Source organism: Nuphar pumila, chromosome 15 (assembly GCF_984573655.1).
Source record: "Nuphar pumila chromosome 15, dmNupPumi1.hap1.1, whole genome shotgun sequence".
Lineage (NCBI taxonomy): Eukaryota > Viridiplantae > Streptophyta > Magnoliopsida > Nymphaeales > Nymphaeaceae > Nuphar > Nuphar pumila.
Genome location: NC_143263.1, coordinates 82,059,308 through 82,082,174, shown reverse-complemented (window position 1 = coordinate 82,082,174; position 22,867 = coordinate 82,059,308). Strand labels below are relative to the sequence as shown.

Genomic DNA, 22,867 nt, shown 5'->3' with positions numbered 1-22,867 from the left:
ATCTATACTTTTTCTTTAGCAGGTGCACTAGATTATCCTCATCATGTAGAAAGATTCTCCATAGACAAATAAAAAAAAAATCTTGATAGCATATATAGCCACAAATATCAGCAATATTTTGAAAATGTCATGAAAGAAAACCATTTTTTGGTTGTCTTTTTAAATGGGCAAACTATTGGTATTTTCAAAATATAGCAATATTATCACTTGGACCAAAATATCACGTTTCGGTTGTGATATGTGCCATTATATCAACTATTTGGAGAAAAAAATGATTCTTATTATATTTTATATTCTTTTACAAATACTTTTAATTTTGTTTATTCATTTTTGCTAAATTTTGAACATGAAAATTGCAAGAAAAATAAAAAACTTCAATTTATCACGAGAATTTAGCTGCTGTAGATTTGCCGTTTAAGCCTTTCTCACTATGCTTTATGTGAAGCAATTTGTCTTCATTAAAAAAAGAAAGAAAAAGAAACAAATATGCTTAGCGTATTCTTCACTAGCAAGTTTCAAGCCAAGAAATGTCTAACTTAAGTGGGTTTCCCGAGCCCCCCCAAAAGCCTCTGCTGGGTTAGTACCACATATCTTATATCTTAGGCATGGACCAACCCCTTTTTGGCCCAGCTACTAGACAAACAGAACCTGCTTCACTTATAATGGACTTTGGACTTTGGACTTTGGACTTTGGATTTCAGACTTTGTCCCATAGTTACCAGAGTGAGAAGCGGGTGCGAGAAATGATGCGCGAAGTGTGAATCGAGACGCGAGTGTTTTGAGAAATGCTTGGATGCATGAAGCCTGAATCACTAATATTGAAGCACATGGAAAGTGACTGAAAAGCAGCCATGAAAATAAGGCTATGTTTGGGAGCCTTGCAATGTGATGGAAACACTGTTTCAATGTGTTGCCAATGTGTGTTGTTGAGAGATGGAGTTGCCAAAAACATCCTCTGGTGAAAGGCATTGAAATGTGGTATTGGGCCTACCAACACCAGTCCCACCACATTGTTTCAGCATTGCCACTGCTCCCAATTAGGAAGAGGGTACGGAAACCACAACACAACCTCCAATTCCACTCTCTCAAACATAGCCTAAGAAGCAAATGACTTAAAAGTGTTGTTAATTAAGACCTCTGTTTTTTATTTGAAATAGATTTTAATCTTTTTCTTTATGAAAATTATTCATTATGTATCTAGAGTTTATAATGAAAACATAAATTTTAGAAAAAAAAAGATGACCCTTTTAACATTAGAAACAAATGACTCTTTGCAGTTGCATGGCCTTCAAGCTGGCGTTGTGAGAAAGTGACCTCTATGAGGAATGCTTCCCTAAAAAAGAAAACATTACGAGAAAGTTCATTTTCACTGCAAGGTAATTTTAGCTTTCTCTATCATCAGAAGAGAAAGGGGGTAGAGTAGGGGTATCAACGGATCAGGTTCGGTTCAGACCCTGGTGAAACCCGACCTTGCCCCAATTTTTGGGTATGGTATTTGTAAAACTTGTAAATTTTTGAGGATTATAAGTAAATAAAGAAAAACATTTCATCCTTAAGTTATAAATGTGTTTCTAGCTTTTAAATTTTGTTTATTAATATTTCACATGTTCACTTACTCACTTCTGGCCGATAAGGGCATAATTGGTATTTTTAGAAATATTTTTGATAAATAACTATTTAAAATATTTAATTTATAATAAAAACTAGATATTTTAGTGAGTTATGATTTGTCAAGGTGTTTTCAAAGTGTTTTGAACTTAACTAGATGGATTTTGGAAGTTTTGCGAAAGAAATTCTATCAAAAGGGTATTTTGGTTATAAATAACTTAAGTAGAATATTTTAATCAAATATTATTTATTAATCTAAAGTACTAAACAATGGACTACTTAGAGTTAGAATAGTTATTTCATTTTAGCAAAATATAAGATTTAAATTTGGGAAGAAATAGACTTTTAATATGGACCCAAAGTCCATATTGGTTTGGACCCAATAGAGTCGATCCGAAATTATATTTTTATGGAATTTTAATAAGTAAAGAGAATTAAATTATTTTATTTTTAATCTAAAAATAAAATAAGTATGATATAGGATTTTAACTTTTATTTTTTAGTATTTAATTAAACTCATAACCCGATTTAGGGTTTTGAGTCGAACTGGATCCAAACAAGATCTGAATTAGACCCGGTTTGGAATAGGTGCACAAGGGTCTTAAAGATAAGCTAGGTGGGGACTACTCGGGAACCCGACCCCCCTATCTCCTTTATTTTCCAATCCCAAGAGGTTGACACCCTATTTCCCTCTTCTTCCTCTCGTGGTTTTGAGAAAAACCTTCTTCTCCTTCTTTCCTTATCCTAGCTGACCAACATTAGGATTTGTGACATCTTCAGCCACCATTGACGCTTACGTGAGCAACTATCCATCATTTCCTTCTTCTTCATTGTGTTTTCCCTATATTTTGAGCATTTCTCCTAGATGATTGTCCTAATTAAGGAGTTTCTTGGTTTTTGTGCACTTCTGCATTAGAAACTATGCATTATCGTCTGGATGCCATCTTCATCATCATCAATGTTGTCTACGTCATCGCCAACCATTACTTCTTATATTTCTGTTTGTTTTGATTGATTTCTCTAACAAAATTGAGTTTTCTTGGAAAATGTGTGTATTGGGAAGCTTGCAGCAGCATTGAGGATGTCTGGGACTACATGCAGGCTGTGAAGAACCAGCCCAACCCTTGTCGATTTGAAGGTTTGGAACAATTTTGAGGAAATCACCCCCATCGATTTTCAATTGGGTGTTGATTTTGTATGGAGAACATTTTTTGATATTTACCTCATATTTTATGCAGCACTGTAGTGTCTCCATCAGCGCGGCAACGCTCTAGTTGAGCCTCACTGTGCTATTCTTCTTGGTGTTGCACGTGCACACCAAGCGCTTTGTAAATTGCCAAAAAGGTGATTTGTTGCGGAGTTTGCGAAACCCCTTGGTTTTTATGGTTTTTTCACATTTATATATCGAATCTATGAAGATAGGATCCCTAAACTAAACTTATTGAATGCTTAATTAGGTTGTTTGGTCACAATCTAGTGTGTTTGCCTTATGTTGATTAATTTGTGTAGCGTGGTATCATGTTAGCAAATTAGGTTTTTGAGATGCCTAATTAAGTGATTATGCTAAGATTTAATTATTTAATGTAACAAGCATGACTAAATTAGTTTATTTAATTTTGTAATACATGTTTATAATTCTAAAAAATCAGTTTATGCCTTGAGAATTCTGCCACACGCTAAGTGTTCGATAAAATGCATAAGAGAGCGTAATTTCTAAAATTTGAAGCAGTTTTAAATGGGATTTAAAATTAATTTTTAAATATGAATCATGTGTATTTAAAACTCAGTTTTGAAGAGATTTTATACATAATTGCATCATGGTTATGATTATGTATGAAATACGTCATAAAAATACATGTGAGCAAGCATAAATGTGTGTAGTTAACCATGTTAACACACACATTGCAAATGCGGTTTTCGCATGTACTTATGCATTGTTTATGTTTACAATTGAAAGTGCTTAAGAGCACTTGTCAATTCAATTTAGAATTTGTATAAATACTTAAATATTGTACCATGCGAATGTACAATTGTCTTGGAGGTACTACAAATAATGTAATACTTGATGCTAAGTATCACAAGCGGCTAAAAAGCTAAAGCGCATAAATAAAAATGCAATGCTATGTGCAAACCAGGTAAATACCCATGGTAAGTGAAAATAATGCAAAACATTAATTAAAGTTTGGAGATCATGCTGAACATGATTTGAATGTATGAAAATAGATGTATTCGTTTGTCGTGTTTCAGGAGATCCTGCTTCATATGATTTTAGATAGAGGAATATGAAGTGCTTTTGCAGGTACACATATCTATATACACGATTGAAATGAATGTTGCATGATTGATATGAATGCATGGTTGAATTGAATGTTTGTGCAATGTTTTCATATGAAGCATGTCATGCATGCAATGAATGTACATGCATATGAATTTGAATTGAAAGAATCATAACATATATCATGCATTAAGGTATATTTAAATGAGTCATGCATCATGTATAAGAGCATGAATTAAATATGACATGAATCATGCATAAGGACATGAGAGAGTTATCTTATAAGATAATGACACTAAAATGTGATTTATGACTTTAATAAAAAGATAACCTTGAGCCCATGGGTCTAAATGAGACACCGATGAAACCAGGCTCTTAGAGATGGCTAAGTTTATCCCGATCTCCGAGAGATGACTGAGTCTGTCTCGATCTCATGTCTTCCTTAAAGAGAGAATGACAATAAGAACCTCGTAAGGTATTATGATGTTAAAGGACTACGTGTGTCTCGTTCCCATCCCATGGAGGTTATGGGGACAGGCCTACCCAGAGATTCATAGGGTAGGACAAAAAATTCTGCAGAGTTAGGAAAGAGGTTCCCTTTGTTTTTCATCTTTCAATCGCTGCATGATTAACCTATTTTTCATATGACAAAAATACAAAAGTGCATAAATGATCCTAAAAACAGACCTAATAATTACATAAATATAAAAATGCATATCATAGTCATGAGATGGATATGTTTATACTCATTTGAGAAAAGAATATAAATGCCTTCATTTTTCATAGACTTGTATGTCTCATGTAAAAGTATATTGGCATGATCGAATGAAATTTTGACATGTTTGTCATATGCAACTTTATGAATGCATATGTTATGTTTGAGAGATACTCTCTTGACTTATTAAAAAACATGTGTGTGTGTTTCATGTTGAATACGATCAATGGGATTTGATATATTTACTTTATGCAATTATATGTAGATTTGCTTATTTGTTTATTCATTTATGTAAATGAATGTCATGGATGCGAATGAATGCCATAGATTTGAATGAATAAATGAATGTCATGGATGTAAATGAATGAATGAAATGTGAATGAATGCTGATGTGAATTCCCTTGAACATCATTTTAAAAATAATTTGAATCATACTTTGATTGCACCATTATAAACTTGATTTGTATTTATCAAGTTTAGTTTTGGGTTTCCTATAGGCACGTTAATGCCTTACCACATTATAAATATTATTTTGAAAGATTAGAGCGAAAGACGAGTTGTTGCCCACTAAGAGGGATACTCTTACTCATTATGATCCTTGAGAGATCCAGACTTTATTTCTTTTCAGACTTGTAAACATTAACTTTTGTTCTTGATCATTACAATTTCAATGACTTGTAAATATTTTAGAATGAGATTTTTTTGTGAATTTTGTCATTTCTTTTATGCAATAATTAAAATATGATTGCAAATCTCAACTTTTACGTAACTCCTCAACTGTCTTAACCCTTAAATAAATTTGATCTTTTGCACATTCCTATGTAATTTTCTTAGAGTAATAACCTCAATCAGGTTATGTCTAAGGTTGGTTTCATACTGTATTTGATACTGAGAGGCTAATATACGCTCATGCTTGCACTCATGCGGACCGTTCAATATCTGAAACAGTTAAAACATGGCTATAGATGAAGTCATTGACATCTTACTCTCGAGAGTCATGTAAAACTTTATAACAAATGAAAATTTTTAAATTTTCTCAAAATTTTAAATTTTGAGAAAAGTTTTACAAGGTTGGATTTTTTAGGAAGTTTACAGTATCGAGTCTGGACCTGAATCTAATCGAACCCACTATAAGAGAAACCATACTCGGACCCGATAAAAAATACTTGAACCAAACCGGCCTGAGCCATACTCGGTAAAATAATATTTTTTATCATTTTGCATTGAAAATTTGTGGGTCTTAATCAAAACTCAGGTCGGGCCCGGATTTGGTATAAAATTACTATACCCGGATCCATGTGTTAATCTAGCCTTTGTGTTCGGACCCGAGTCTTAATCGGGTCTTCTTATTTATCACCCTACCCAGACCCTATAGGGTTTGGTATGGGTCAGGTCCGAGCAGGAGCATAGTTAGGATTCATGTGAGGGGGAGGCAAACAGGGTTGTAGAAAAAAAAATTATTTGTGTGATGGTTGGGGGTTCGAGGGCAGCGCCCCCGAAAAAATTTTTTTGAGATAAAATAAAAAATGGCTACAATTATTAATAAAAATCTATTTCATATGGACAAATCAAACTATTTGCTGCAGTCAGGGCTGGGCTAGGACTGGGCTGGGCTAAAAAATGGATAAAAATCTATTTCATATGGAATCAGGGCAAGGCTAGGACTGGGCTTTTAAAAAAAAAAATTAACTGTTTGGGGAGGCAGGACTGGGCTACAGCCCAGTCCTGCCCCCCCCTAGCTACGCCCCTGGGTCCGAGTAAACCCTACCGGTTGACACCCTTAGGATAGAGGGTGTTAGGAGCAGTAGGCCCTGTTCGTAGGTAGGTTCCTTGTCATGAAGAAAAAAAATTGAAAGTGTGAAAAAAAATGTATAATTTCACACCTCCCAAATGTGCTTGCAGAAGCTTCCGTTAAATATGGTTTGCCCAATTGTGGAGAGTGAAGTCCACTAAAGTCCTACTGCACAAAAACATGCCGGCTAAGTTGTCTGGTTCCCCCAGGTTAATAGCTAGCTTGTACTGATATCTTGGGCTTGGATGCTTGATTCACGTTGAATCATTAGACACCTTTGTACTGGTTTGTCACAAGGACACGAATACAGGCACACGAGACATGCCACATTTGTGTATTTTTTTTTATTAAAAACAGTATACAAAAGGACATGACACCAGCGTGAATTGGAGTATCCTGTGACATAAGTTTTGAGCTTCACAGCAGATCAAGTGATATGCCAAATCACTAATCTTGGGTGTTTTGGTGCTGTCATGGTCCCTTCAATTGATCAATGGCAGCCAGTAGGGCTGGCAAACAACCCGAACCGAGGGTGCTCAAGTTGAACTCATTTCTGAGCTCATGAAAAGTCTGAGCTAGACAAGCCAAGCATGTAGCTCATTAAAAAAAATTTAGGGTTGAAAATAATAAAATTTGGACCTTAAATGTCTTAAACCAAGTTCAAACTAGGTCATTTACAAAATAAACAATTGTTTAAAACTTGTAAGCAATAGGATTTGAATTCTAAGCTTATTACTTGCAAGCCAAGCACTTCAACCATCTTCATTCTATAATATAAAATATATCTATTATTAATTAACTAGCTTATACCAACCGAACTGAGCCCAACATTGGTTGTTCATACTTGAGCTTCCCGAGCCTATTTCACGAGTATGGATCTAAGCTAAGAGTGGTTCATCTAGTTTCCCAGCCCTAGGCCCAAGATATCATGCAACCAGCAACTGCGGGCCCTATTGTTTGCACAATGAATGGTGGCAATGCATACATGGATGGTGACCATGCCAAAACACCAAAGGTTGTGATTTGACATATCACATGATATGCTCTCGTAAGCTTTTCAGTTCCGAGTTAGTTATGAGTCAATTCCTCAGCAACAGTTTGACTAAGTGAGCGAGTTTGCGAGCCGATCATGATAGAGACGAGAGCGACAACGATATATATCCTAAAAAAAAAAATCCTAAGACATGATATGCTCCTAAAAGTGATGATTTTGTAATTTTGAAATTAGGTTTTTATGTAATTTTACAAAAAAATGTGTTAATTGGTGAATCTATATTGACCATTCTACCCCTCCATCAAATCTCATGGATCTTTTTAATTAGTTTTTTTATATCGTTTGAAAAATCAATGGTCCAAAGTATTTGTAAATTTTTTAGGCTCTAAATATCTTTTTTCATCGAAAACACATTATTAAGTGTGGATTACTTGGAAATCAACGCTGCCCAATACATTTATGGGGTCTCAACTGCCAAAAAAACCACCAAAGAGCAGAAAAACTCATTGTTAACACACATATACATACATATAAAGACACGCACGAAAGTTGAACTAATTTCAAATAATTTTCAACATTTACATTGTTAACAGAATCATTGATAATAATGTTACGAGTACTGATATCATCATTTTCTTCTCCTACACCAACACCATCATGGCCAGTGACTAAACTATCTGTCCCGGGTAAGTCATGGTTAACCTCCCTCCCAGAAGTTGATGCAATGCCCAGTCCCTCCGAAGCCTCCCCACCATCAATTCTATCCGGCACCGGAGAATTCTCCGGCATGTTTGTCCTCACACATAGCCAATTCTCCTCCCATGTCCAATTTGGCCGCCGCGCTGCCGGAGAAAACAGGGATCCGAGTCTCTCAGCAGCAGGAGCAGGAGCAGGAGCAGGAGCAGGAGCGAGTGTGGCAGCAGAGCTGCAAACCGCAATTCCCACTTGCGTCCTCTCAATTCCAAGAGAATCCCAAAGATATCGATCCAGAGTACTCTTCGGTGAGTCCGAGACCGGTTTCGCCTCGCTGACGACCCCTTTAAACTCGCCGACGAATGGGTGCTGGAGCAGCTGCTCAGCCGTCGATCTCTCCGCCGGATTCCGGCGAAAACACCTGCTGAGGAAATCCTTACCTTCCTCAGACAAATTCCCAGGGACCTCCGGCACCTCGTCCGTGCACCCGATCCGGTAAAGCGCCGAAACCGGGTCGGCAATGTCCGGCCACGGTGGCAGCCCCGTCGCCATCTCCACCACCGTGCAGCCAAGAGCCCACACGTCGGCGGCGCACTCCTGCCTCTGCCCCCTGGCCACCTCCGGAGCCATGAAGAGCGGCGTGCCCCCCAATTCACGCACCATACTGCCGTCGTCCGCCAGCACCGCGCACCCGAGATCGCCGATCCTGACCTCGCCGTCGCTCCCGATCAGGAGGTTGCTCCCCTTAACATCACAGTGCACGATCCCAAACCCATGGAGGTATCTGAGGCCCCGGATAATTTCACAAGCATGCCGCCTGATCTCCGGCTCGGAAAGCCTGCCACCTCGCCTCCCGATCTCGTCGCGGAGCGTCCCGTATGGGAAGTACTCCATGAAGAGGTTGTAGAATCGGATGCCGGCCTCCCAGGTGATATCAGCTCCAAGGCAGCGGACGACGTGGGGGGAGGAAAGGGAGGAAAGAATGGAGTGCTCGCGGCGCAACCGGGCGGAGCCTGCCAGCTCGACAGACTTGACGGCGAAGACGGCACCGGAATCGTGGAGGTTGGCGAGGGAGACAGTGGCGGAGGAGCCCCTGCCTATGGTGGCTCCCCTGCTCCATGCTGCCATGGTGGTTGCTCTTCTTTTCTTCTTGAGCTTTTCTTTGCTGGTTGGTTGGGTTAGTTTTATAGAGAGAAAAAGGGTGACAGACAATTGTGCTTGGATTTGAGAGAGAGAGAGAGAGAGAGTTGGGGGGTTGCTCCGATCCACGTATTCTTGTGTTAGGGAGTGGGGAGATTCAAAAGCCAGTGCCTTTTGTTGCTTCAAAGCTATCTGGTGGTCTCAGTCTCATGACATGAATTCTTGTTGGTGTGGGTTGGCTGGCTGTGAAAGCAAAGTGGGGGTGTTACTGTTATCTCTGTTTGGCTTTTGCTTTCGTGAGCGTGGCTCTCTTGCCCTTTTCCTATTTTGGAAGGGTCCCCCGTGGGACACACATCCACTGCCCTTTTGGCCTCTCTCTTTTGTTCCCTTTTTCCTGAGGGTGGGGGTCCTTTGTAGGGATGGCAGTGGGGCGGGGGACAAGGTTTCCACCCCCGTCCCGCCTCAAAATTTTATCCTCCACCCCCGCCCCGCCTCCGCGGCGGGGATGGATTTTATCCTCCATCCCCGTTTCATACCCTTCATCCCCGGTCCAAACGGGGATGAGGCGGGGCGGGGCGGGGATGTTGCGGGGAAAAGTGGTCGGGGCGGGGAAAAGTGCACGTCCACCCCCGCCCCGCCTCCGCGGCGGGGATGGATTTTATCCTCCACCCCCGCCTCCATCCCCGTTTCATACCCTTCATCCCCGGTCCAAACGGGGCGAGGCGGGGCCCCGCTTTCCCCCGATCCACTGCAATCCCTAGTGCTTTGAAAACCTATAAGGATACCGATTCCTATTCCCTTCCCTTCGAAAATGAACACTCCTCCTTCACACACCAAGGGAGCTCTTCACCAAGAATGCTAATTAGGGATGACAATGGACCGGGGGACAACGGGCTCCGCCCCACCCTGCCTTGCCCCGTTTGGATCGGAGATGAAGGGCATGAAATAGGGATGGAGACGGGGATGAAGGTTAAAATCTATCCCCATGCAGGAATGGAGGCAGGGATGGACTTACGCTTTCCCCAATCCCACCTCGTCTCAATCCTCGCCTTGCCCTGCCCCGTCCCGCCTCATCCCCAATCTTTTAAGGGATGACTATAGACCAAGGGAAAACGGAGCCCCGCCCCATCTCGCCCCGGTTTGAACCGGGGATGGAAGACATGAAACAGGGATAGAGGCAGGGATGGAGGTTCAAATTTTGAAACGGGTGGGGGTGGAGACCTTGTCCCCCGCCCCCACCTCGCCCCGGTTTGAACCGGGGATGGAAGACATGAAACGGGGATAGAGGCAGGGATGGAGGTTTGAATTTTGAAACGGGTGGGGGTGGAGACCTTGTCCCCCGCCCCGGTTCACTGCCATCCCTAATGATAATTTCCCTTTAAAGGAATGCCACGAGGGAAATTGCTTCTTCACGATTTTGATAAGAAAGATGTTATTTTGTGCTTATTATGTGGGCACCACCACATTTATTTCTTCTTTCTCTTCTTTTACAAAAGAAGCCCCTTGAGAACACGGATTTCACCATACATTCAATCCTAGCCATCCAATCAACAGCTGGATGGTTAGGATTGAATGTATGATGAAACCCATCCTATTTGAAATGATGGGATCCGTGTTAACGCTGGAGTCCTATTTCATAAGAAAGGGCGTGAAACAAGGGAAATTCATTTCATGAACCACTCCAAAAAGTTGTGGCCTCAAATGAGAGGTTGCTTGTGAAAACCTTGCCCGAGGGCTGAGAAGGGGTCTGACTGCCATTTCATACCAAATGTGTAGTTTTCATGTATATGGTGGGTACCACCTGGGCCCCACTGGTGGAGCGTTTCTTTCATATTAGGTGGGAAAGTGGCGCTCTTCCTTATGAAAGTGGGCCTCTTTCCCAGATTTGGGGGGTGAAGCAAGAGCCCCCCACGTATACACCAAAAACAGGATTTGTTTTGTAAGAATGGAGAAACCGATCTCTGTCAGTGTGAATCTCACGGGATTACAAGTCACGCCTGCTCACATATTTTGATTCTTATGAAAGATTTTTCTCTCATAATTAGTATTTACATTTTTCGCTCTCTCTCTTTCTCTCTCTGACACGCATATTTATTGGTTCTGGATCAAACACATCAGATCTAGTCTTAAAAATACCACAATGATATCCGAACTGACTTATTTGGATTCAGCTATAAAACTAAATATAATTAATTTTTATAAGTAATATGAAATTAGTTGAATATAATATATTCTATATAACAAAACAAACTAAAACAAGTTTTCATTAAAAAACGAAATACAAATATAATAAAACTAATTCCTAGGATTCTAAGCACTATAATATTTCATATGGGATTCGTATTTAAGTAGATGTGGAAAATAATCCTTTCAAAATTTTCCCTATCTTTTCGGTTTTTACTCCAAAGGGCGAGTGTCAAGGAAAGTGAATCTGGGCAAGGGTGTTTTTGGATGATGGCTACATTGCTGTTGTGATTTTACTCCTTTAGGGGTCGATCAAAACACAACCATTTATCCCAAAAAGTGAGATAAGTTGGGAAATTACAGTGATTTCCCAACTTATCCCTTTTGACCCAGTAGATAGCTGCATCAAGGCCTGCTCTTGATTATATTTAATTAATTTATGCACAAAAGTTGGACAACAAAAACATTTGTGTAGTCATGGCTAGTCTCATTTTGCTTGAAAGTGTGTTTTGTATTACCATGGGAGATGATAAATTATGGTTGAGGAAACATTGCTTGGAATCTAAGAAGAATGTGTGAGTGTAATATTCAGACTCATGTATATATTAATAAAAACAGAAAGTGATCTTACTACCCAAATTTGACATAGTCATCTTTGGCCAAAAGTCTTATTTTAAAGTCTGTTGCATCAAATGTTTTTTAAGTACTCTTGACTTTCAGAGCATTTTTGTCCCTTAAAACTACATTCTCAAGGTTTTTCCAAAGAAGAGTTAAAACTAGAGAGTCTTAGCTTTCAAACTAAGAAAAATCAAGTCATTTCGATATCATAATGCAAAGTTATAGCCAAAACAAGCTACTCGAAAAACCTATTTTTAAGTAGGGCTTACTTTTATTCTGATTTTTATCCTTAAATCTATCGAAGTTGATTTTTTTACTAAAAATATGAACTAAACTAAAGGATGTTAGCTTTCAAACACATCAAACCACAACCCAAAAAGATATACGGTTAGAAAGATATCGTGAAAATAAAATAACTTGTCAATGTAGTCAGGGCTTGTTTGTCTGTCAAGTTAGAAAATTGAATTATCGTTAGGCTTAGGCCCACTTGTCATTAGAAAACAATGAATTGTCATCAGACCCCACCTATATTTTTGTTAGATCTGGCCTAAAATTGCCCTCTTGTCATTAGAAACTGTCTTGTGAATTATCGTTAGTTCTCAAAAACTTATTTTTTTAAAGTAAGTCTCACTTTGAGTACAATTTTGACTACTAAAATGATCAAATTTGGGATTTTCACTTAAAAGATAAAAACTAGAGGATGTTAACTTTTAAATGCATAAAAAATCACCTCAATCTAACATCTTGTTAGAGAGATATGACCAACACAAAATAGCATGTCAGTGCAGTTCAAGCCTATTTGTCCCACAATAAGTCAGGAAAATGAACTATCATCAGACCCACTTATCATCAAACAATCATACTTGTTGTTAGACCAATTGTCGTGAGATAGAGTTTCTCATTTTGGCTAAAAAATGTGTGGGAGAAAGGATAAACCTTATCTTACCTACCCAAAACCTTAGATTTTGTGAATGAATATTTTCTAAGCCAAAACCTATCCTCTTAACCTACTAAAAACCTCATTTCTTATCCTTTAAGCAATTCAGATAATTTGAATGAAGCTACTGTACAAGATCTGGATGCCTGGATCAAAAATCTACTATTTAGGATCCAAATTTCAGTTAAAAACCTATAAATAGAGTTTCTTCCTCTCATTTCACCCATCTACAACTAGAGTGAGAAAGTTTTGTCATAAAAAGAGTCATCATAGCCCAAATGCAATCACCTTGTTGAGCCCACTAGCCATCCCATAGATCTAGTTTTACTGCCGCACTCGATGCCGAAACCAAACCCCTTAGAGTCTTAATCCTGCAAAAGCTCTCCTGGATTTGTTATGCTCGTCGTCAAAGACATTAAGAGGGCTACCTAAACCATTTGTAAGGTTTATTTATTATTTATTTTATTTATTGGATTGTGTTTATCTCTAATTTTTGCATTCTTTATTTTTTCTGATGTTTTTTGCGTGTTGGTGGTGCCCCACACCATCAACCTCATTTTTCTTTTCAGGAATCCAAGTTGAGGTACACCAAATCGCACACTAGAAATCGTACGAAAAAAGTTGCACCCTTTAATCTGCTAATCCCTGCTTACCAAAAGAGGGAAGACTCATATTCTTGAAGAATGAAACTCGTCTCAGAGTCTAAAATCCAGATCCATTTTCAAAATATCTATTTTAAAACCATTTCAAAATCATTCTAAAAATAGAGATCCATATAACCCTAATAATAATGCTATTTCACATAATAGCCACAAGATATTGCAATATTCCTTGAATACTCAACAACTTGATTTTTGCTGAATATTGGGCATTTTTATCATTTTTACCCTTTCTCTAAAACATGAAACAACAATACTCACCATTTTAGTGAAACTGAGATTCACCTATACTGTTTTAGCCAAACTCAATTTCAACAAAACTGAGATTGGGCTATCCAGTTTTAGCAAAACTCAATATTTTAACAAAACTCAACAACCAGCAAAACTAAGTGTCGCCTATAAGTTTTAGTAAAACCCAACCTTCGCCAGCAAAACTCAATTACAATAGAATAGTGAAACCCAATTGCAATAGAATAGCGAATAAAATGTAACTCAACAACTCGATTTTCACTAAATATGGGGCATTTTTATCATTTTTACCCTTTCACTAAAACATGAAACAACAATACTCACCATTTTTGTGAAACTGAGATTCACCTATACTATGTTAGCAAAACTCAATTTCAACAAAACTGAGATTGGGCTATACAGTTTTAGCAAAACTCAACATTTTAATAAAACTCAACAACCAACAAAACTAATCTTCGCCTATAAGTTTTAGCAAAACTCAACCTTCACCAACAAAACTCAATTACAATAGAATAGTGAAACCCAATTGTAATAGAATATCGAATAAACCCGATTGCAATAGAATAGTGAATAAAATGTATCTAAATTTTAAAATATCCAATAAATGAAGAGAATATACATAAAATAAAAGAGATCATCACATTAGGTAATTTGAGTTCAAACTGCCAAGAGAGAAGAGAGTCACAATGGAAGGCCAAAAGTCTAAAGCCCAACCTTGACTGTTTAACTCTCAATTAATATCTCATGCACCAAAGACTTAATGTTGACAATGAGTAGGTCACAAAGCTATGCTTGCCCTCTTCACAAAGTTGCATGACATAGAAAAAACTTAAGCATTAATGACAAGAAAGAAGAACTAAATAGGCAGATTTATAGTGCAAATGATTTAGTCTCAGTTTGGTTGATTCAGGGTGAGTTGGTCGATTCAGGTAGAGTTGATGACAAGTTTAGGCACAACAAAAGTTATTCTCAATTGGTGACTCATTTGGTACCTATTTCAAAATGAGTCACCAAGTTGACTCGATGAGTTTGTGATAGTGATGGTGATGGCACTGGTAATGATGGTGGTGGTGGTGGTGATAATGGTGGAGAAGTAGTGGTGGTGATGGAGATTAGGGGTGGCAAAATCTGACCCGACCCGCCAACCCGCTTCTTAGTCGGGTTAGGGTTTGGCTTAAACGGGTTCGTGTCATAAACGGGTCAACCTACCGAACCCGTTTATTAAACGGATTGTGTTCGTGTTAGGGGTATGCCAACCCGCCAACCCGTTTAATAAACGGGTTAGGCGGGCGGGTCAACCCGTTTACATGAACCCATCAACCCGCAACCCATTTATATATATATTTAACTTATCTAACCCTAACTCCTATCTTTACACTTTAGTCACCCACCTAACTCTGGCGACAACCGATCGGTGGAGGGGCTTTCTCCTCCTCACATGCAACCCCTAACATCGACGGCTAATGGCGTCAGATTTAGACATTGTTCGACAAAGAAGTTTCCTCTGCCCATTGACGTCGACAATGAGGCCGCCAAGTGCTGACCTTTCTGCTTCACCACTGCCCACCGAGGGCTTAGCCTGGTTCAACCGACTAGTAATGTACGACTCTGTAGCCACTTCTCTCAGACAGAGTTGCCAACCATGATCGACGGTTTTTTAGTTTTTTGGTGAGAGACAGAAAGCCAAGGTAAAAAAATCTTTTTTCCTCTTCTGTTTATTTATTTTTTTATTTTCAACAATAGATGGTCTGGTTTTTTCAATGAAGGATAATCCCTTCCGAGAGGGATTTTCTGTTCACGGGTTCAAAAAAAATTTATTATTGCCCTTAAATCTAGTTACGTATTCTAGTGTGAAATATGATTTTCCGGTGATAAAAAAAAGAACAAACTAATACTGACCTTCACCATTTTCATTGTTTTAATTTTTCATTGATTGACTACGAGTGGCGATCGGTGGCAACGAGTGGTGATTGGCAGCATGGAGCGATGATCAACATCATGGTGCAGCCAACGTCTTTGCGTACTTTGGTAGGACTTCAACTATATGACCTTCGAATAGAAAGGGCTGGGCATATGTAAACCTCCCCTAGTGTAGCCATTCTCAACAGTAACCACGCAGCCGAGAGCCCAAGACCTCTCCTCTCCAGTGGTGGTGTGCGCCTGTGCGGTTATCGTGTCTATGTTATCAGGTTGACCCGTTTAATAAACGGGTTGCCGTGTCGTGTAATCGTGTCGACCCAACCCGTTTATTAAACGGGTTAACCGTGTCGTGTTGGGTTACCCGTTTAATAAATGGGTCATGTTCGTGTTTGCCACATTCGACCTGTTTAATAAACGGGTCATGTTCTGTTGAGGTATTCTGACCCGCCAACCCGCCGACCCGACCCGATTGTCACCCCTAATGGGGATGATAGATGTGAATTGAAAGAAAAGTAGTTATAAAAAAAAGTCTTACAACTAAGATCTATTAACGGAAAATGATCATATTGTACAATAAATTTGACGAGTTTCTCCAAATGCCTCACAAATTTCGTAATTCGTTCGATGTTCAACTTTGCAGGTTCTCAAATTTTTTGGACCTTTTTACCTTTAGCACATGTGAATGTCTCTTGATTTTTGTGTGTTATGTCGTAACACTTTCCCATATTACTAAATCTCACTTAAAAAGAAATTTGCATGATATTTTCACAAAAATCATGAATTTTGCATAAATAGTATGAATGTTGCGGCACTCCTTGTGAAATTTTGTTATTTGCAAATTTCATCAAGTGTTTTATGTTGGTGGTTGCAAAAGTTTAAATTTCAATGTGAAAATTTATGAACTTTCACATGCTATCAATTTATAGTGATGCGAAATTCTATTTTAGCATGCGAATTCACGTGTATATATAGGTGATTAAAATGCAAAATTCATCAAGAGTTTTATGTTGGTTGTTATGAAAGTCTACTTTTGATGTGAAATTCATAAATAGTTTATGGTATTAACAGATTTTCACATGTCGACTTTAAGTGGCATGAGATTTTGTTTTAGCATGCAAATTTACTTGTATATATATAGGTGTTTAGAGTATGAATTTTGTGAGGAGTTTCACATTAGTGCTGTGAAATTCTTGAAATGTTTGTGAAATTTCTAAAATATTTGCAGAAATTGTGAAGTTTCACATAAGGTGATGCAAAATACCTTTTCAACATGGGAATTCTGTAAGCATTAAAAGCGGTGTTTTATTTTTTAAAACCTTTTATGTGCAACCCAGGACTATTTTTGTATAACCTAGGGTTCTTGTCAATGGCAGATCTAGGAATTTACTTAAAGGAGGGCAAATTTTTATAATAAAATAAAATAAAATAGTCCAACATGAGGTTATTTATTAGCCTCGTCCCAAATAAAGAACATCATGATGACAATAGGTATAGCTATACAAAATTGCATGGTATGCACAAAATCAAACTATAGCTGCTATACTATACAAAATTACAAAAAATATGTTAATATGGATTAAAGCTCATGAAGTCATCTAAAGTAAAGACCCCCATCATATTCATTTGTTAATGCTCTTTATGGTACTCACTATCCTAATCTATAGAGAAAAATTAAGCTACATATAGCAACAAATTGCATGGTACTCACTGTCCCAATCTAGAGAGGAAAAATGGTGAATGATTTGGGGATGGTGGCTAACTTAAACCTGGTGGTTTTTGTGGCTGGTAAGAAATAAGAAAATACTTGAAGATTGTTGTTCAAACCTGCAAGTCATTCATGGAAGATTTAGTCAAACGTGTTTCCTTGTGCAAAGCAGAGATGACCAGAATTGAAAATTTGTCGGATTGAGTCAATTAGATTAGGAAAATTTGGTAAATGTTCATTATTCATAATTTTTGTGTTCTTATTTTAATTAATGATTATTAATATTACTTTCTTCTGAAATAAGTACAATGAATTATGACTTTACAATGACTATTGCATGATTTTAGATTTAGCAAGGATGGATGAAAGAGGGTGTTTGAGTGACCCACTTGACTACCTTGAGAACTTTCCAAAGGACCTTCATAGCAGTTTATTGAATTGATTATAAACTTCTAACAAAAGTTTCATCCTAGTTAAATATATACAATAGATACATGCAAGGTTTGACAACTTTTCAAGAATCACCACTCTCTGGATGGGTATCAACTTCCTTGTGGAATATGCTGGAGCAAAAGTACAGATTAAACCAACGCGACTCTCATTCTTTACAAAAAAACTACAAAAAGAAAGTGAGAAACCACTTGTTTCAACCACTACTCCATATTACATGCCCTTGCTAATGAAATAGATAGTCACTCTACTCTACATAGTCTTTAAAAATTTTCATAAAAAGGCACTAGATAAAGCAATAAACTGATAAGGAAATAAAATTCTTCACCGTAGGCATACTTTGGGTGACTAAAAAATTTTCAAAACTTTAGGAGGGGCGCAAGCTTATTGTATGTTTTTCATATTTGCAGGTGAGTGTTAAGTTTTTTGGCTGCATTGTTAGAAGTTAGAATGTTGTTTGTCATGCATTTTCATTAAACTATTTTGTACTTCTATTATTGCAGAAATTTCTTATTTTGAGTATTCGAATATGACACCAAATAAGAGGAAAAAAATAAACCTACAATATGTTTGCCAAAGAAGAGTAAAAGTACTTCACGTCCACGTCCAAGTACTTGATGATCCTTACGCGGTGAGTCATATTTTCTATATTGAAACATACAATAAGCTTGCCAACTAGGTAAAGAGGGAGCTTGCTTTGTAGCAAAAAATCTGTGTGTTAGATGTAATGCATAAAAAAGATATCCTTGCCAAGTTGGACTATAAAAATCTTCGCTCAACCCAACAGTTGCTAACACTTCCAACAAAACAATAGCTAGTAGTTTCAAGATGACCCAAAGATGCAGTTAAAGCTGCAAAAATATTTGTCTATCATCCCAGAAGTATCAAAAGAGGGGGAGAGGGACCCATTGGTAAGGAAGTTTGAGTCATTGGCTCACCCTGTCGTTGTTGCTAACCTCAATCCTTGGCTAGATCAAATTAGAGATGGGCACCTGTAGTGGTAGTGGCGAGATTGAGAATAGATGAAAAATATCAGGTACAAAGGTGGATGAGCTACCTCAATAAGAAGGGGTGTGGGGGTAGGTTGAAGAGTGAAAGAGAATAAGGGCTCAAAAGTTGAGCCATTTGTGGAGGGACAACAAGAATTGGAAGAGAGTGAGGCTGGGTTGGAGAGTGCACATGAGATTCCTCCTTCCCAAGGATTAGAGATAGTCACACTTTGAGGAAAAGGTTGCAACAATCAATAAGGTTTGATGCTCATCTAGAGGTACCTTTCTTCATTTGTGTGTATATAAGTATGCTTTTATGTTATAGACAAGTAGATTAAATTTTTCATTTCAATCTTTAAAATGTTATATTGGTTTTGTATTATGGAGAATATTAAAAAGGTTCAACATCCTACATGTACTGATTCTACTGGTTTCAAGCACACATGTAGTTTCGAGCACTAACGGAGAATGCAAATGATTGGTTGTATTAGATGAATTTCTAAAAAATCTTGGAGATTACATTATGGAACACTGATCACAGTGTCCTAGAGTCTGTTGTTTAGTTTTGAAATCCATCAACAAACACATTATAGTTCAAAGGCATTGAGATGACCATACATTGGAGGACGTGACACAAATTATCGAATTTAAGTGTTATAAGGATTTTGTGATTGGACGTCAGTGGAGAGATTTCGAGCACTTGGGTCAAGTGCTTGTAGAAGCGGGGGAGGGTATATTCGAAGGTGACATGTTCAAGTTAAGATGGTTAAGGATCCACTATGATCCTACTATTTCATAGAGTTTGAGTGCCTAGTTTTGGAGGGAAGGGCATTTATAGTTTGGATATGGAGGTGGGAGCATTATATCTCTACTTTTTGGCACATGTTTATTCATCGACACTAGTGGGACGATGATTCATAAATCATACTTGAAAAAGTTGCATTCACTAGATCATGTTGATGAGTACGCATGGGGAGTTGCTGCACTTGTGCATCTACATGTAAGTTTGAATGAGTGCAAGAATAGCAAAGAAAATATCGCTGGAATATTGGTGTTGTTGGAGGTATTCATTCTTTTATGTTTTCTTAGCTTTTGATTTATACTCAAACATTATGTAGAAATTATTGATGTACTATCTTGTGTGTTAATTTGTATGAATCATTGTATTGATTCTTGCATGTCTAGACATTACAAAAAAACTGGTAAGTGCTGATAATATTTATCGTCAATAATATATGTTTTATGGTGGCCAATAATATAAACAATGATAAATATTGTTGCCTGCATCATCGGCCCTTTATGGCCATTTATATTACTATTTTTATGATAATTATATATCACCATGTATCTAAAAATAAATTTGACGATACGATATAATCGATATAAAATGATCGGCTCTAGAATGTCATCGATAATAGTAATTAATTACGATGATATTTATCGTCAGCTATACTAATTAAAACCGATGATAAATATCATTGCCTATATTGTTAAAAGCCGACGATAAATATCGTTGGTTAGATATTAAAAGTCGATGATACTTATTATCGTAGGGATATTGAAAAATCATATATGTTCAAATAGTCGATGATAAATATCATCGATTATAGTAATTACATTTTATGATAAATATTATCATATTTATATTAAAAAATATATATGTCACAAATATCCGACGATAAATTTTATCGCCTGTATTATTTTAAGCTGACAATAAATATCGATGGGCATATATTATACTCAACGATAATTATCGTCGTATATATATTGAAAAGTCATATATGTTTAAATAGCCGATGAAAAATATCATCAGTTATATTAAGAAAACTAATGATAAATGGCATCACTATTAACTTTGATATAATCGATGATAAATATCGCTGACAAAAGTCACTTTTTTTTTTAAATATATTTTTACTAGTGCAATTTTTGCATAGAATCATGTGAATTTGCTTAGAACTTCTGCATAGTTTGATGGAAATTTACTCAATTAGAAATAAAATTGCATGAAATCGTGTGGATTTGCATAGAACTTTATTATATTTTGATAAAAGTTTCACTCAATTATAAGAAAAATTGCATGGAATCGTGCAAATTTGCATAGAACTTTGACATAGTTTGATGAAAAATTGCATAATTAGAAGAAAAATCATATAGAATCTTGTAAACTTGCATAAAACTTCTGCATAGTTTGATAAAAAAAATATTCAATTAGAAGGAAAATTGAATGAAATCGTGTAAATTTGCAAAGAACTTATGCATAGTTTGATGAAAATTTGCTCAATTACAAGGAAAATCACACGAAATCATGCAAATTTGCATCAAACCTTCGCATAGTTTGATGAAAAATTGCATAATTAAAAGGAAAATCACTTAGAATTATGCAAATTTGTATAGAACTTTCACATAGTTTGATGAAAATTCACTCAATTAGAAGAAAAATTAGATAAAATTATGTGAATTTTCCCGTTCTTATAGAAACTTCTCTTTGGTTATTACATAATACTCTAATTATTATAGAACACTTCAATTATTACAGAAAAAATATAACACTTCAAACTCTGCTATTACAGAACACTTCAGACACACTTCAAACTTTAATTTAAATCTTAGATTTCCTTGTTATTATAGAATTGCTTTTCAATTCAAATAACCAGACATATACAATTAAAAATAGTCCATAACAACAATTATTACAATAATTTTAATAATGCACAATAAGAAGTGATAATCAATAAAAGGTAAGAATGTGCATTATATCCTCAAACACAAACATCTTTTGTTTGCTTAATAGAAGAATAAAATTCTCTAGCGTAATATATCTCCCAAGTCAGCAATAAAAAGAATGATGCTAAAAACAAATAAATTTGAAGCAAAAAACTTACAGGCACTGAGCGATTTGGGTTCCTCTTTTTTCTGAACAAACAAAATGTGTTCACCTACTTTAAGAGAATGGTTGATGATCTCTAGTTATTCCTAGTAACAATCAAAGGACTCCAATGCCTTGCAAAGCTAGAAACACGTGAAAGAGGATCTTCAGTCTTAAACAATGGATAAATTTGATAAAATAACAAATGACAACAATATGATACCCTATTTACATGAATGATGTAGTAGGAACAAAATATTCTAGAAAGAACTCATGGATATAACACTAACAAGATAAAAAATGGTTTTTATGTCTTTTCTTATAAACTACAACTATGATGCTCTTTATGCAAGTGTGCTAATATTAAAAAAAACTTACCATGCCTTTTTGCCCATAACTCCAAATTTTATGGAAAGAAAAAACAACAAGTTTGGTATACATTATGGACACCAAGTAGATCTTATTCTTCGCCTCCTCCTCGCTAATTGACCCCAAGATTTACATATAAAAAAAGAACAAAAGAAAGTCTCTCTTTCATGGCAAGAAATCAAATAAACCAAAAGCAGAGAAGGCCAAGAAGAATAAAAAGACGATACCTTTCGATGAGGAAAACTAGGGGTTTTGACGTAGGTGGTGATTATCTCGTCCTTAGAGGGCTTTGGTTCTCTGAAAACTCTATGATGACGAGTCAGTGCTCATAGACACAACTGTCAAGGAGGATGGCCTCCTTGGGGGGACTGTTGCTCCAGTATGGGGAGGGATCGTTCAACATTGAGTACTCGTCGGAGGAAAGCGAACAAAAAAAAAGAAAAGAGGAAAAAAAAAAGAACAGAGTGGGGAGAAAAAGATGGAAGAACGAAAAGTAAAAGTGAGGGAATGAAATAAAAGGAAACCTCCACAAAAAGATTTAGGGAAAAACAAAATTTTAACATCAATGACAATATTTATCGTCGGTTCTTTATTAAGGGCGGCGATAATTATTGTCGTATTAGATTTATATAGATGATGATAATTATCATTAGTTTTAGATTAATATTGATAACGATGATTATCATTGGTTTTAGATATAT

At 36.9% G+C, this 22,867-nt stretch overlaps 1 pseudogene; it reads right to left on the bottom strand.

Moving 5' to 3' along the window:
- Positions 1–5,605: 5,605 nt before the first annotated feature.
- On the bottom strand, positions 5,606–9,205 carry LOC149815782 (mitogen-activated protein kinase kinase kinase 18 pseudogene; annotated as a pseudogene).
- Between the last annotated feature and the right edge of the window lie 13,662 nt (positions 9,206–22,867).